The following is a 14,162-nucleotide window of genomic DNA, read 5'->3' on the forward strand; positions in this document are numbered from 1 at the left end:
AGAAAGTTTGAAATATATTTTTATATTCTAGTTTATTTTTTCTCAGTATATGGGGCAAAGACATTAAATTATTTCTGTGGTGTATAACTCGATAACCGAAAGGGTTTTTCGTACACCAGATCCATGAAACAATTTTATTAATTCTTTTTTTATCGTTCGATAAACAACTTTTTTATTTTAGTTTATTTATCGACGAAAAATAGACGCTCAAAATATTTTGTTTTAGGACCTGGTGTACGAAGAACCTTTCAATTATCGAGTTGCACACCTATTAGATACTTTTTAACGTCTTGTCCAGGACAAAATTAATAAAAAATAAACTGTTACTTTTACAAAAAGTCTTTAGTAGCTACAATAAATGTATCAGTGACCTGCTGACATTGCACAAATATTTTATTTTTTAATATTAGGTATATAAACTAATGTTATAAATGAAAGTCAATTTTGTTATAAATAATATCAGTTATGATGGTAGTTTAATATTCTTGTTAGTTTAAGAATATATATTAAAAATGTTATTAATATTTGTCTGTCTAATAGACATATTTAGTGTCATATTGTCCTAGAGTAGTATTGCATTGTTTACACAACATATCATAATTTGGTTTGAAAATTTGCAGGTTGTTATTTAGTGCTAGTATTCGAAATAAAACTAAACAAACTCACTAAGTCTAAAAACTTATAAAATTTAAAACAAACAGCTCTCAGTCTATTTATTATAAAAATTTAAATATAAATCTCAATAAGGAATTATAAAATAAAAAACAATATTTGAACAACCAAAGGAAAAATTTTGGTCAAAAAATTTAGATAAATTTTAATATAATAGAAACATTTAAACTAGGATATAGATGTTTGTTTGCTGTTACTTACCATTATTGAAAAAAAAAGTAGAAGTAATTGAATATTTAAACTCTAAATCAAGATAAGAAATATTATATGAACAACTTTTATTGAAACAATAGCATAGAACAGTGGTCTTCGAGCTGATAAAAACCTATGCACCCTTAACTAAAAACAAAATTCTGTGCACCCTAAGTTGTAATTTAGTCCACTGTTAGTGGTAAGACAGCGTAACTTTTTGGTTTTACTATTCATTTCAAATCAATAAGTATCTAGTTTAGTTTTCAAAAATTACAGAATATCTATTATAGGTTTAAAAAATTCCAGGCAACAAAATATCTAATGTAAGATTTATGTTTCCGTCAATTAAGCTTAAAACCTTTCTTTTTAATTTTCATTACAAACCCCAGAATATATACATATAAAAGAATGAAATTGGATAAACTTAATCAATTTCCACTTGAAGGGCTTTTAATAGTTTATTGCAAATAATTTGTATGAAACAATTGTTCTGTTTATTTTTTAAGTTTGACAATTTGCAATAAACTAAACATAGTAATATACAATTAATAATACATAAAACAACTGATGTTTGACTTGTTTACTATAGTTTCTACGCATTAAGCGTTTCATCAAAAAAATGATAAAGCTAACAGCAAATTTTTTGAAAAAGAATCACAAAAACACACACTATGACGTGTCAAATAAATTAAATAACAACTTTCATTAAGCAATCTTTAAAGCAACTTCTGTACAAGTTTACTTATGTTTTGTCTTGTTTGTTATTATTTTTAGTTTTCTTTTGTTGCTATTTTTGTTATTGATTAAAGTTTTTTGTTCTTTTGAAATACATATTTTGGTTGTGAAGACAGGGTTGCTGTCCTTCTTTTATGTTACTTAGCGATGACTCTTTTCTAATTTTTTAATCTCGTACTTTTCTATGCTACATAAATTACATGTTGTGTTGTTTTTCGGTTTTATTTTAGTTCTGCTGAGTAATTTCCATTTTAAATATTGATATACTATACATTTTTTTTATGTTAATATGTCATATATTTATTTATCTAATTATATCATTTTCTTTTATATATATATATATATATCGAAGCCAATCTGTTTGTAACAGACTTCTTAGATGTAACATTAGATCTTCAAAATGAAAGCCATAAGCCGTACAGAAAACCAAATGCGCATACGGTTTATGTGAATAGCAAGTCAAACCATCCAGAGCATGTGTTAAAACACATACCGGTTGCAGTGAACAACCGCCTCCAGAAGATTTCTAGCAGTCAAAGCATTTTTAAGGAAACAACCCAACAATACCAGGAAGCTATAAGAGAAAGTGGATACGATCACGAGTTAGCCTATAGCCACAAAAACGAGAAGGGTAACAACAAGAAAAGAAGGAGAAGAAATATTTTATATTTCAACGCTCCATTCTGCAAAAGTGTGGCAACACGGGTTGGGAAGCGCTTCCTAGAGATTGTGGACAAGAACTTTACTGAAAACCATCCATATTGTAAAGTTTTTAACAGGAAGACACTAAAAGTGTCCTACTCCTGCATGCCAAACATGAAACAACTTATAATGGCACACAATCGAAAGATGTTAGACACGCAGTACAAAGAGAGGCGAATGTGTGACTGCAAAAAACAAGAATGCCCGGTAAATGGAAGTTGCCTGATGGAAAATGTTATATATAAAGCGACAGTCATAACTGATAACCAGACCAAGTTTTATGTAGGGTCGACTGGACTATCGTTCAAGAACCGCTACACAAAGCACAAGTACAGCTTCAAACACGAAAAACATAAAAATACGACAACTTTATCGCAGTACATTTGGAAACTAAAAAATGACGAAGTTAATTTTAAAATTCAGTGGGAAATATTAACAAGAACGAAAAATAAATACAGTTTAAAAAACGGATGTAAATTGTGCAATGCGGAAAAAATCGAAATTTTAAAAGTTAAGAAATCTGAATCTTTAAACAAAAGAAACGAATTACAAACTGGATGCATACATTATAGAAAGCAATTTATCTAAAAACTCTGTTAATAATTTTGTCTAAAATCAACTATCTATTATTACGTAATACCTAATTTTGTATAATTTTATTGCTGTACTTACAAGTTTGCTTTTCATTGAATAAAACTTGGCTGAGGACGCGTATTAAACGCAGAAACAGCTGTACCAAGCAAAAGTTTATTTTGTGTATGTTATTTCTATATATATATATATATATATATATAAATTCATTTATAAGGTAAGTTTCATATTTTCCCAAAGTTATACTTTAGATTTTTTTACTCTTCATCACAAATTCCATAGTTTCAATAACTTTCTGTTTAGCGGCCAGATTTACATACTCGCGATCCGCAGTTTGCCGAGCATTGATTTAATTAAATTCATCAAAAAAATACTAAATTGATCAAATTTATAGTAAATAAATAAAATAAAATTAATAAAATTAGCTTTAACCCTTAACTATAAATAAATAAAAATAAATAAACTTTGTACTTTTTTCTACGCAAACTAAAAATTTCGTGCACTGCTATAAATCATATATTCAAATATAAGTCTAAATACCTACTTTTCCAGTCTTCTGTTTATTTGGAATTTTTTTGATGCTTTTTTGCTGAAGTGATTATATTTTTTAACTTATATACTATTATTCTGCTTTGATTGACAGAAACGTACAGTGATAAAAAAGTTGTAGAAACTATTTTATGAATTAAGTGTTACAAATTCATACATAAAACTATTTGATTTATAAATTGTATCAATAATTATCTTTTAGGCAATATTTAATGTGCAAAATTAAAAACTCAGACTAGTAGTTGAAATAAACAGCATTAAAATGTTCTGATTTAAGATTGTTATACAAAGAATTTTTTATAACTAACTTATTAAAATAATATATAAAAAATCACAGTTGATTCTTAGACTACTTTTAAAATCCTACAAAATCGTCAAAAGACATTCCTTATAGACATTAAACAATGTTTTAACTGCTGTTAATAGTTTTGCAGTGCAGTCTAGACCATACTGTTTTGTGGCGAAAAAAAAAAGCCAATGCTTTGTTGAAGATAGCCGAAATATTTACTAGTTAGTATTTTTTTAACTAATGTGTTTTTATAAAATTTTGCAAAAGTATATTATATAAATTTATAATAGTAGGTTATTTAGGGGAAAGCGCGAACGCATCTTTCTAAGTGACACAATGTGACACGGCCGACTTACTCAATTTTGAGTATTCGCAGAGGTCAGTAATCATCAATGTGCATACATCACCTTGGGTCAACAGCCTACCTGACCGCTGTAGGACTTCCGTAAGGTTAGTTTAACCTTTCACCGACACATTTCCTCACCAATAAAACCACGAGAATAGACTGTTTATATGTGTGTTTTTATGACTTCATAATACGAGAAATTACTGCTTTTCAGAAAAAAAGTTGAACTCAAATAGTTTGCAACAGCATATGTTTTTTTCCTTATCACTTGCTATTTGAAAAAATATATACTTATGAAATAAATCTACAGCGAGTTACCTTAAAATCTTATTTAAATATATTTTAATCTTTAAATTTGTTTACTTAAGACATTTGTTGAATACTTAAAATATGAAACCAAATTGTGTATCTAAAACAAGAAAAAATAAGTTTATAGAAAACTTTTGTTTTTTCAAGTAAAGTTTTATTTTCTTTAAAAAAATTTCATATATATAAAGCAGCTCTGTAACATATTAAATTTGAATTTATTTTAAATTTAAAAAATATGTTTTTAACTGAGTCGAAAAGCATAATAATTACAAGTAAAAAAATATAGTATTCTCAAAGTTTTTCTAGAGCTGTAAGAATTGTTTTTCGAAAAAACTCGTTATAATCACTACTTTTAACAATGTAACTCAAGTAAATAAAATTATTAAACTGTTTATATTAAATCTAAAAATCTGTTTATACGTTAATAAGTTATTAAAGTTCTATAAAGGTTTTAATAAATTAAAAAAAAGTTTTAGTATTATAGTTTTTATATAAAAATATTAAAGTGGTTAATTCCCAAGTACAAAATTTTTATTAAACTTAAATAGTTTGAGATTTTGCAAACATAAGGGTATTGAAAGGGAACTGCGCGAACGCATGTTCCCCGTGTGAGAAATTGTACGACCGAGTTGTTCACATTTGGAACAATCGCAGAGGTCAGTTTCACCAAAGTGCAATGATAAAACCTCGCCGTGAGTCAACAGCCTGCCTGATCGCTGTTTAGACTCTCGTCAGGTAAGTTTAGTTTAACAAAAATCAGCCTCTAACCAACCAAAAAACAAGAATCGTTAGTTTATGGATTCTATCGTGACGTCATAATACGAGAAAAAGTAGTGGAAAAGAGAGGGTATGAGTAAAAAAATAGGTTGTAGCGTTTACTTGATTGAACGATAGAAATACCGTGTTATTTTATAAAGAAAATCCGAAGTACTTTTAAATGCATTTCACTATTTTTCTATACTTTTTTTGTTGTTAGACATTGCTTAGAATATAAACTTATAATATCTATGTTTACTATTTGTTTTAAAGAAACGTTCTAGCAGCAAAACAGCTAAAAAAAAATTAACCAAAAATTAAGTTTAAAATTACATAGTGTTATTGATAAAATTGAAATATCTTGATTACCAACTTTTATATATATATGCCAGTAAAAATGCAGAAATTTGTTTATATTCTTTTTTTACAAACATTTTGTATTTAGCCAAAATAAACCTCGCGGGTCTCAGTTTTTCGATTTCTGATATAAGAAAAATAAATAGCACTACAAAATATATATTAGTTAGGCGCGCAAATGCAGTCAATCCTCTTCAAAAAATTGTACGACCGATTTGCTCTATTTTGAACAATCGCAGAGTTTAGCTTCACCAATGTGCAGTGCAATGGTGAAGCCTCGTTCTGGACTAACTGTCTGCCTGATCACAGTTTTGTTGTCGCCAAGAAACTTTAATCAATTAACATCAGCGGTTCTTAACCTTTCTTACAGGTTCGAACCCCTTTTTGGAATGTTATTACTAAGTTTACCCCCTATTTATAAAATAGTGTTCAATATTTTTGAACAAAAGTAAATTTTTTGAACTCTAAGCTTATCAAAAAAAAAAACGTTAAATTTAAAGATTTTTTTTGATTTTTAAACAATTGCAGTTAAATACTAACTTAAAATTAAAAAATGAAATTAATAAAAATTTGTCTACATAATTTGTAAGAAGTAAAGTTTACCCCCTAAAACAAGGGAAAATACCCACAGGGGTAAATTTACCCCAGGTTAAGAATAGGATTAACTGATAACATAAAAAATAAAACCAAAAGCTAATCTATTAAAAAATATTTGTAATAAATAAGGTATAATGATAATAGGGTTTATTGAACTCTGAACGTTTAAATATTTTTATTTAGCTGTTTTTGTTTTAAATTCAATATAAACAACAATATTATTTTATTATTTCAATTTTTTTATTCAAAAACTATTTTCTAATAAAAATAAAAACGTTAGTTAGAAAACAAATCTTTAACTTATAACAAACATATTGTACTAATTAAGCATAATTCATTTAAAAAATGTACTCAAAAAGTTAAAATACTACGCGAAAGATTTACACACTGTTACTTAAAATAAAGCAACGTAAAAAGGCAGATTTAATTTTTACAGAACAGCTATGCTGTCGCTAATGTTTTTTTTTTTTGAATTTCAGTTATAACCAAATTATAAAGCACTTGTGCGATCCTGATATTAAATAAAATAAACCAATTTAAAAACATGAAAAATAAACAAATGTGAATAAATTAAAAGAAAAATATACAAGAAAAATCGAATACAGCTATAACTTTATTTTCAAAACTGCCATTTTAATAAAAAATTTGAACCTATATATTATAAAAACTCTGATTTATATTAAGTTTAAGGAATCATTGTCAACAACATACAAGTAAAATCTTACTAAAATAGAAATTTTAGTTTACCTTAAGAGTATTTATAAAATTTACAAAAAGTAGTTTTAAACTTTTAGCAAATGCTTAATTTGTTATTATTTGTATATAAAAGCAATTATTCTGTAGGTTAGACAGTATCTTACTTATTCATAAAATTTTAACATATGTTTCTAACAACATGTTTCTAAAATTATGAACAAAACATTTAAGCCTAATAAACGTACTCAGTGCTGCTTTTCGTAAAAAAAATCATTTTTAATTTAGACGCATTAGGTTTTAAATTACTGGAAATATAAGCTGTAATAAAAGCTAAGCACAAACACAACGTACTTACGAACAAACCTTTAAGATCAAAATTAATTATCTTCGGATAAAACGTCAAACTTACAGGTTCAAACACGCTTAAAAAAGTTTATAAAAGGTATAGAAAATTAACTACTTTTTTATTTTTTACTTGTTAATATTTGTTACTAAAATATAATGACATTTAATTTATCACTGTTGGTTATCTTTTTGATTGCTAAAGCTGCAACTTTTCAGGAGTATTACACGGGTGTAGGTCAAACCTGTTTCGGAGCAGTGGTGACGCGAAATTTCGATTTTCTGGGCCAAGATACAAGTACAATTTGTGTACTTAAAGATTGCTGAGTGGCGTGTCAACAAAGTCGTGCTTCTTGGCTTCCTTGTGTGAGAGCAGCATTCCGCGTATTTCTGACACAAACTGCTGCACAGCCGACCCCTGCAACTCAAACTCAGTTTTAAAGGCAAAATACTTTGTATTTTTTGCTTCTTTTATTTTAAGATACGCACTTAAACTTTAAACTTATAACTTACAAAAAGCTCGGTTTAAAATAAAAATATAAAAATTCAATACTTTACAAAGTTGAAAATAAAAATAGCATAGCTAATTTTTAATAGTTAGAGAAGTATCAAAAAAAAAAAGTTTCTTATTCTAAAATGGTGACATCTTATATTTCTATTTAACGTCATTTAAATATTTGCAACTGCAAAATAATCCTTTTATAAACACTTCTTTTTTTTACTTTAAAATTGCTTCAAAAAACTTAAAAAAATGTGCTACGACGTAGAAGTTAGTTAAAAATGTTTTAAACTGATTTAGTTTTATTAAACCTTATATATAGTACGTACCAGGGGCGTCGCGTGGGATGTTGCACTGCCGCAACTGCACCACCTTAAAATTTTGTAAGAAAAAAATAAGTATCTATAACGTTTTCGTTATTTTTTAGAACAAAATCTCTAATAAAACTCCAATTTAGAAAACGACCATTTTGCTCACTTCACTGCCGCAAACTCTTAGCTGACTGCCGCAAATGAACTCAAAACAGCAACATTTTTTCAAGAATTACCGCAAAATCAATATCTTGCGGTAAGTAAGCTAAGTTGAAAATTCCCTGAAACAGTACAGGTTTAAGTATCATTCCACAAGTTATTGTAAACAAAAAATGAAAACAAAGCTAAGCAGAGCACAGGCAACTCGAGAAGAAGCAACTCGAGAAGAAACAACTCGAGAAGAAGCAACTCGAGAAGAGGCAACTCGAGAAGAGGCAACTCGAGAAGAGGCAAATCGAGAAGAGACAACTCGAGAAGAAGCAACTCGAGCAGAAGCAACTCGAGCAGAAGCAACTTGAGCAGAAGCAACTCGAGTAGAAGCAACTCTAGCAGAGGCAACTCAAGTAGGGGCAAATCAATCACCTTCAACTCAGATTTTTTTTCTGCACCACCTAAGAAAAATACCACGCGACGCCACTGGTACGTACCATACACCATACTCACTTTCTATGCACTAAAACTTGTTATCTATAGAAAATACGTATAGCTTTATGCCAAATATATATTTTTTTATTATATATGTTTTATATTTATGATATCTTTAGTTTATTACATAGAAAAACAGTTAACTTATTTATTTTATTAATTAAAGCTAATAAATATTTACTCGTAATGTAGCTTTAAAAATAATGAAATGAAAAAAAAAGATAAACTTTATAAAGAAGACACTAAAAACCATATATCTTTAAAAAAGATAAATGTATTAACTAAAGTATGAATTTAATTAACTTATAAAAAATGGATTGTCTAAATTTTAATATATATAGCTTCTATAATATATTATAAGTGAGTTTATACCTATAGACTTTTTAAAAATTTAACAGGTAAAGTTTATACTTTAAGTCGTAACTTAGTATATAAAATCTGAAAATATACTCTAATTTATATAATCTTTAAGTTTTATTAAAATCAAAAAAAATAAGTGACATTAAAATTTTATGTCCTGGACAAGACGTTAAAAGGTATCAGTAGTGTACGACTCGATAACCGAAAGGTTCTTGGTGCACCAGGTCCTAGGACAAAATATTTTGAGCGTCTATTTTTGTCGTTGAATAAACTATAGTATATGACACTGTTCATCATTATTTTACAAACTTAAACCTTATACGTATAATTATATTCAAAAGAATAAAAATTTACATTCTAAATTCAATCTTAAATAACGTATATAGAACAAGTTGTTTTAGTTTTAAAATAAAACAAAATCTTTAGCAGCTGACCAATATGACTTATGACTAGTAGTATATAAGTTTTGAGTATTATAATGTGTATATAAACATGAGGCTGTTAAAAAAAAAACTTAGTATAAAAGGTCACAAAAAGATTTAAACCATTTTTTGTACTTAAATGTAGTTATTGTCATTAAGTTATCTTTTAAAGCAATATAAATTATTACGACTTAAACAATATTTAAGCTTCAGTATATATATTTTATTTTTATTTTAAACTTATAGACACAGAAATTTTAAGTAGTTTTTAATTTGAAAGTAATTATATAAACAGTTGTGAAAAAAAAATAAAAAAAGCTATCGGATAGTTGTTTTAAATTACTTCAATGTATTTTCTTACTTGAACATTAAAACTTAATTGAACATTTTGAAATCATCTTAAAAATGTAAGTTAAAAGTAATGTAAGTAGATAATAAATAGTGATTTATGATCAATTTATGTTCTAAGTTGTGTTATCAAAATGTAACTTTATTAATTAAATCTCTTGTTAAGTTACTTTCTTTAAATATGATTTAGCATTATAGTTAGTAAGATGTAGTATTTACATAACTGTCCAAACCAGTGGTCTCCAACTTTTCTAAAAGCTGTGCACACTAAATTACCGGAATATAAATTCTTTGCACACTTGACTATAGAAAACATGTAAATATTTTTTTAAATATTTTTTTTATGTTTAGAGCGCCTTAGTATATAAATAACGGTTTACGAACTGTTATTTTGTGCTACAATTAGATTTTTCCGATATAAAAGACTAAACAAATGTCACCTATAAAATAATTTTTCACCTTACTAAATTTTCTGTGCACAGTAAAATAATTTCTATGCACACTAGTGAGCACTGTACTGGTAGCACTGAGGGCAAACTTCTAAAATAGAAGTAGCTTTTTTTTTCAACAACTTTATTAAAAAGAACTAAATTATCTATCGATATTGAAACTTAAAATATTGTCTTTTTTTGTTAATAGTAAGGAAAATTAACGAAACATGTTAGTTAGAATTTATTATATTTTAGTAAATTTAAAACATCGTTATACAACCTAAAATTCAATAAATACACATGTACAATAACAATATATACAGTATTATTAAACGTCGTTTGGTCTTTTAGTATTTTAATATGATCGATAACCGAAAGGTTCTTCGTGCACCAGGTCGTAGGACCAAATATTTTAAGCGTCTTTTGTAGTCGTTCAATAAACTAACAAAAAAATACCACAATTTTTTTTGTAATAAGCTTAATCATTATATATTAAAAAAAAACTGTTAGTATAAATTCTTAAAAACTTTTATAAACTAGTTTAGTAAAATACTATAATTTTACAATTTGTTTTGGTTTTTAAAAACAGCTTAGAAAACAAAATCTAAGTTATACTAACAGTAAATTAATTAATGACGTTTTTAAAATGTTTTGAGTATTTTCATTAAGTAGTAAAGTTTCATATTGACACTAAAATATTGTACAATAACCATTAACTTAAATAAATGATTTTTGTTTGAAATTTTGATATAAGTTTTTTAAATTCTATACAAGTGTTTGTTTTCTATGATTTTTTTAACCAAAACCTTTTATTATAGTATAGCAAAAAGTTTAATTTTAATTTGATCTGACGTATTCGATTCCGTATAAAAAAATCTGTTTCTAATAAATATTTAAAGCATCAACTAGTTTTAGATTGTTTGAAATTGTGGTTATGCACAAGTTGTTTAATTTTCGTGTATAGAAGCAGATATTTAAAATTCGTGACGCTGAATAAATAACTCAATAGTGTACACCTAACAAACTTATTTTATAACATTTTATACAGTGTTGTAAAATTTGAAATATCAAGACTGCTATTATTATTAATTTTTTTTTGTTAAACTAACAATTTATTTAGGACAAAAATATTTAGGCATTTTTTCGAGAAACTTTATACTAGGGATGGGCAACATTCATCCGATCGGGGGCCGGAACCGCAAAATTTCAGTCCTTGACGGACCGGACCGGAGCATTTTAAATAGGGATTTACCGGTTAATACCTTTTTAGATCCGGATCCTAACTTTGAAATATTATTCGGATCTAACCGAGTACTAGCTTTTATATAAGATCAGTCGGATCGGATCTCTAGAAAAGAAAATTTAGATTCGGCAGGATATTATCTTTATAGATCCAGTAGATCACTATTTTAGATCCATTTTTTCACAAAAATTTCATTTATGACATTACAAATTAATGTTTATGAAGTATTTAGACTTTAAGTTTGTATTAACCCATGACCGAATTACTACTTATTTTGTAAATACAAAATTCGAATACTTAAAATTATTCAAGTGTAACATTTTAAGCTAAAACTTACAACTTTTTATTAAGTTTTCGGTATCAAATATTTTTGGCATCCTTGTGCTGGACTATTATATTAACGATATTTCATTTTATATTTGATAACGATATTTAGTTCAATATAAATAAGATATTACCACTGATTTTGAACAAAACAAAATGTTGTTTAAATCACTATACATAAATAAAAAATGCAATTTTTAAATATGTTTTCTAAAGTCAAATTCTTACAATTTTTTTTTGTGAAATTATGATATAAAGTTTTATAAAATTTTGTATCTTTGCGGGCCGGTCATTTTCATCCGCGGGCCAGATTCCACTGAAATTCGATAAACGTTAGGAGGTCGGTAGTTTTCACTCTGCGCGGGCCAGATCCAGCGCGTGCGCCGTAGGTTGCCCAATGCCCACCCCAGAAAAACAAACACTTTAGGATAAATCTTGACGGGTCCGATTTAAAAGAGTCATTAATATATATATTTTTTAATATTTATACCATTAACCCTAACCCACCTTACCCAAAATATTTTTTTTTATTTATGCCCCTAACCTACCTTACCCAAACATATTAAAAACTAATTAAAACATTAAATTTCTATATTCTTTTATGTTGACTCAGCAAATATTGGGGGACCTCCGTCACATCAACAAAAGGACTCAATCTTGACGACCATTACTTTGGCTCTAACTTTATTTTTTGCAGACTCAGCAAATATGAAATTTATTTGCTAGTTTATGCAAACTCTTTGCGAGTTTTTTAAGTTATCTGTTTAAAACACATCGGACTTTTGTTTAAAAAATTGTGATAAATGTTAATATAGACAAACTTAAACTAGTTTGAAGCCTCATCATAATTTGTTTATTGTGAAAACAATTTTAAGGAGGAAATTTAGAACAATTAAACTCTAAAAAACATATAGTTATTTGTTAATGTGTTGACTATGAGGGTTTCGATGTAATACATAAGTAAGAAGAACTATTACAGTTTTAAATACTGCCTACAACACCAAAACATCTATTTTTAAACAGTGACTAATGAAAAATTATAAAAATTGAAAAATTGTAATAAAAAGTAAAACTTTGTAAATTTTTATAAATTTTTATCAAAACATTTAAAGCTTAGTTTTTATAGTCAGTAATCACTATTCAGTATTAAAACATTTTCAAAAAAATGACTATTTTAAAACCCTTTTGTTAAAGGGACTTATGTATCTATGAAAGCTTTTCATACAACTTTTTAATTATAAGATATTCAATAAAAGATAAATTAAGGCTCTGGGTGTGGTAACCCTGTAAATACTGTTTCAGCTGAAGTATAAGTCAGGAAAAAATAGAGGTTTTAAAAAAGAAACAGGTTTTCAAAAAAAAAAGTCAGGAAATATAATGAAACATGCTCTTAAGTAAGAAAGTTTATCATCACTAAAAACTGCATTTTGTTAATGTTATTTTCTAAAAAGTTTTGCTTTTGAAGTTCATCTTTTTTTCATAGTCTGATTGAGTTTTTGGAACAAATTGAAATCTTTCAAGTCTTTTGGTTACGTATTTTTAAATTAGTTTTAAATAAGAATCTGATTGAGAGAAGTCAGGAATTCCTTTTCAGCTTGATCTGTGGTAACCCCGCATTAGTCCTGGACAAAACTTTACACTGTATTCAAGTGGTATACGACTTAATAACCAAAAGTTTTTTTTTGTACACTAGGTCCTAAGACTAATTATTTTGAGCGAATTTTATATTGCTGTTCAATAAGCATTACTAAATTAGTTTATTATGTTGTATGTTGCCTGTTAATTTCAATCCTTACTTTACAAGTATAAACAAGATTCACAACCATTCAACGAGATTTTCAGAGACAAATTACTTTTTTCCTTGAGTAAATAGTCTTTATGATTCTAAGTCCTTGTCATATCTTGGATGTAAGATATGGGGGGAAAATCCAAAAAGCTTAAAAGAACAAAACTATCTTATAGCATTTCAATACGGACTGAATTTCAATATCTGAATTTCAATATGGACATTTCAATCTCACAACAAGCTGACAATGTCTGAGACGTTGAGCTGTGAATGATATAGCTGTGTCATTTTTTCAACTTTGCCCACAAACGGTAGCTTCAGTACTTAGTACTTAAGCACTCTTGTTTAAGATCACAATAGTGGTTTCTCGCGACTATTCCTGCCTGATGAGTCCTAATAAGGACGAAACCGGTCGTAGGATTGTCTCGGATGCTGTTGTTGTTGATCTTGCGGTAAAGTTCATTGTTTATTAATATGGACTGAAAAATGTATTGCTCAGAAATCAATCAGACAAAAGTCAATCTTAATTTTCAGTTTTTAATAGTATCTCATAAAATGATTTTTTAGTTATTAGGTTATACTCTCTATTTATTTTTTATTTTTTTGAGAAAAATCAATGGCAGCTGTGTTGGCTGGGTTTGAGCAGAGTTGATTTGGTCT

The 14,162-nt window shown here is 27.4% G+C and overlaps 2 non-coding genes across 2 annotated transcripts; both read right to left on the bottom strand.

Moving 5' to 3' along the window:
- Positions 1-4,963: 4,963 nt before the first annotated feature.
- Positions 4,964-5,128, bottom strand: LOC145839632 (U1 spliceosomal RNA). Its single transcript, XR_014370081.1, has one exon. It is a non-coding gene; the product is annotated as a U1 spliceosomal RNA (small nuclear RNA).
- Positions 5,129-5,661: 533 nt separating this feature from the next.
- Positions 5,662-5,830, bottom strand: LOC145839637 (U1 spliceosomal RNA). Its single transcript, XR_014370084.1, has one exon. It is a non-coding gene; the product is annotated as a U1 spliceosomal RNA (small nuclear RNA).
- Positions 5,831-14,162: the final 8,332 nt, after the last annotated feature.

The sequence above is a fragment of the Thalia democratica genome, chromosome 6 (assembly GCF_965202585.1).
Source record: "Thalia democratica chromosome 6, ktThaDemo2.hap1.1, whole genome shotgun sequence".
NCBI lineage: Eukaryota > Metazoa > Chordata > Thaliacea > Salpida > Salpidae > Thalia > Thalia democratica.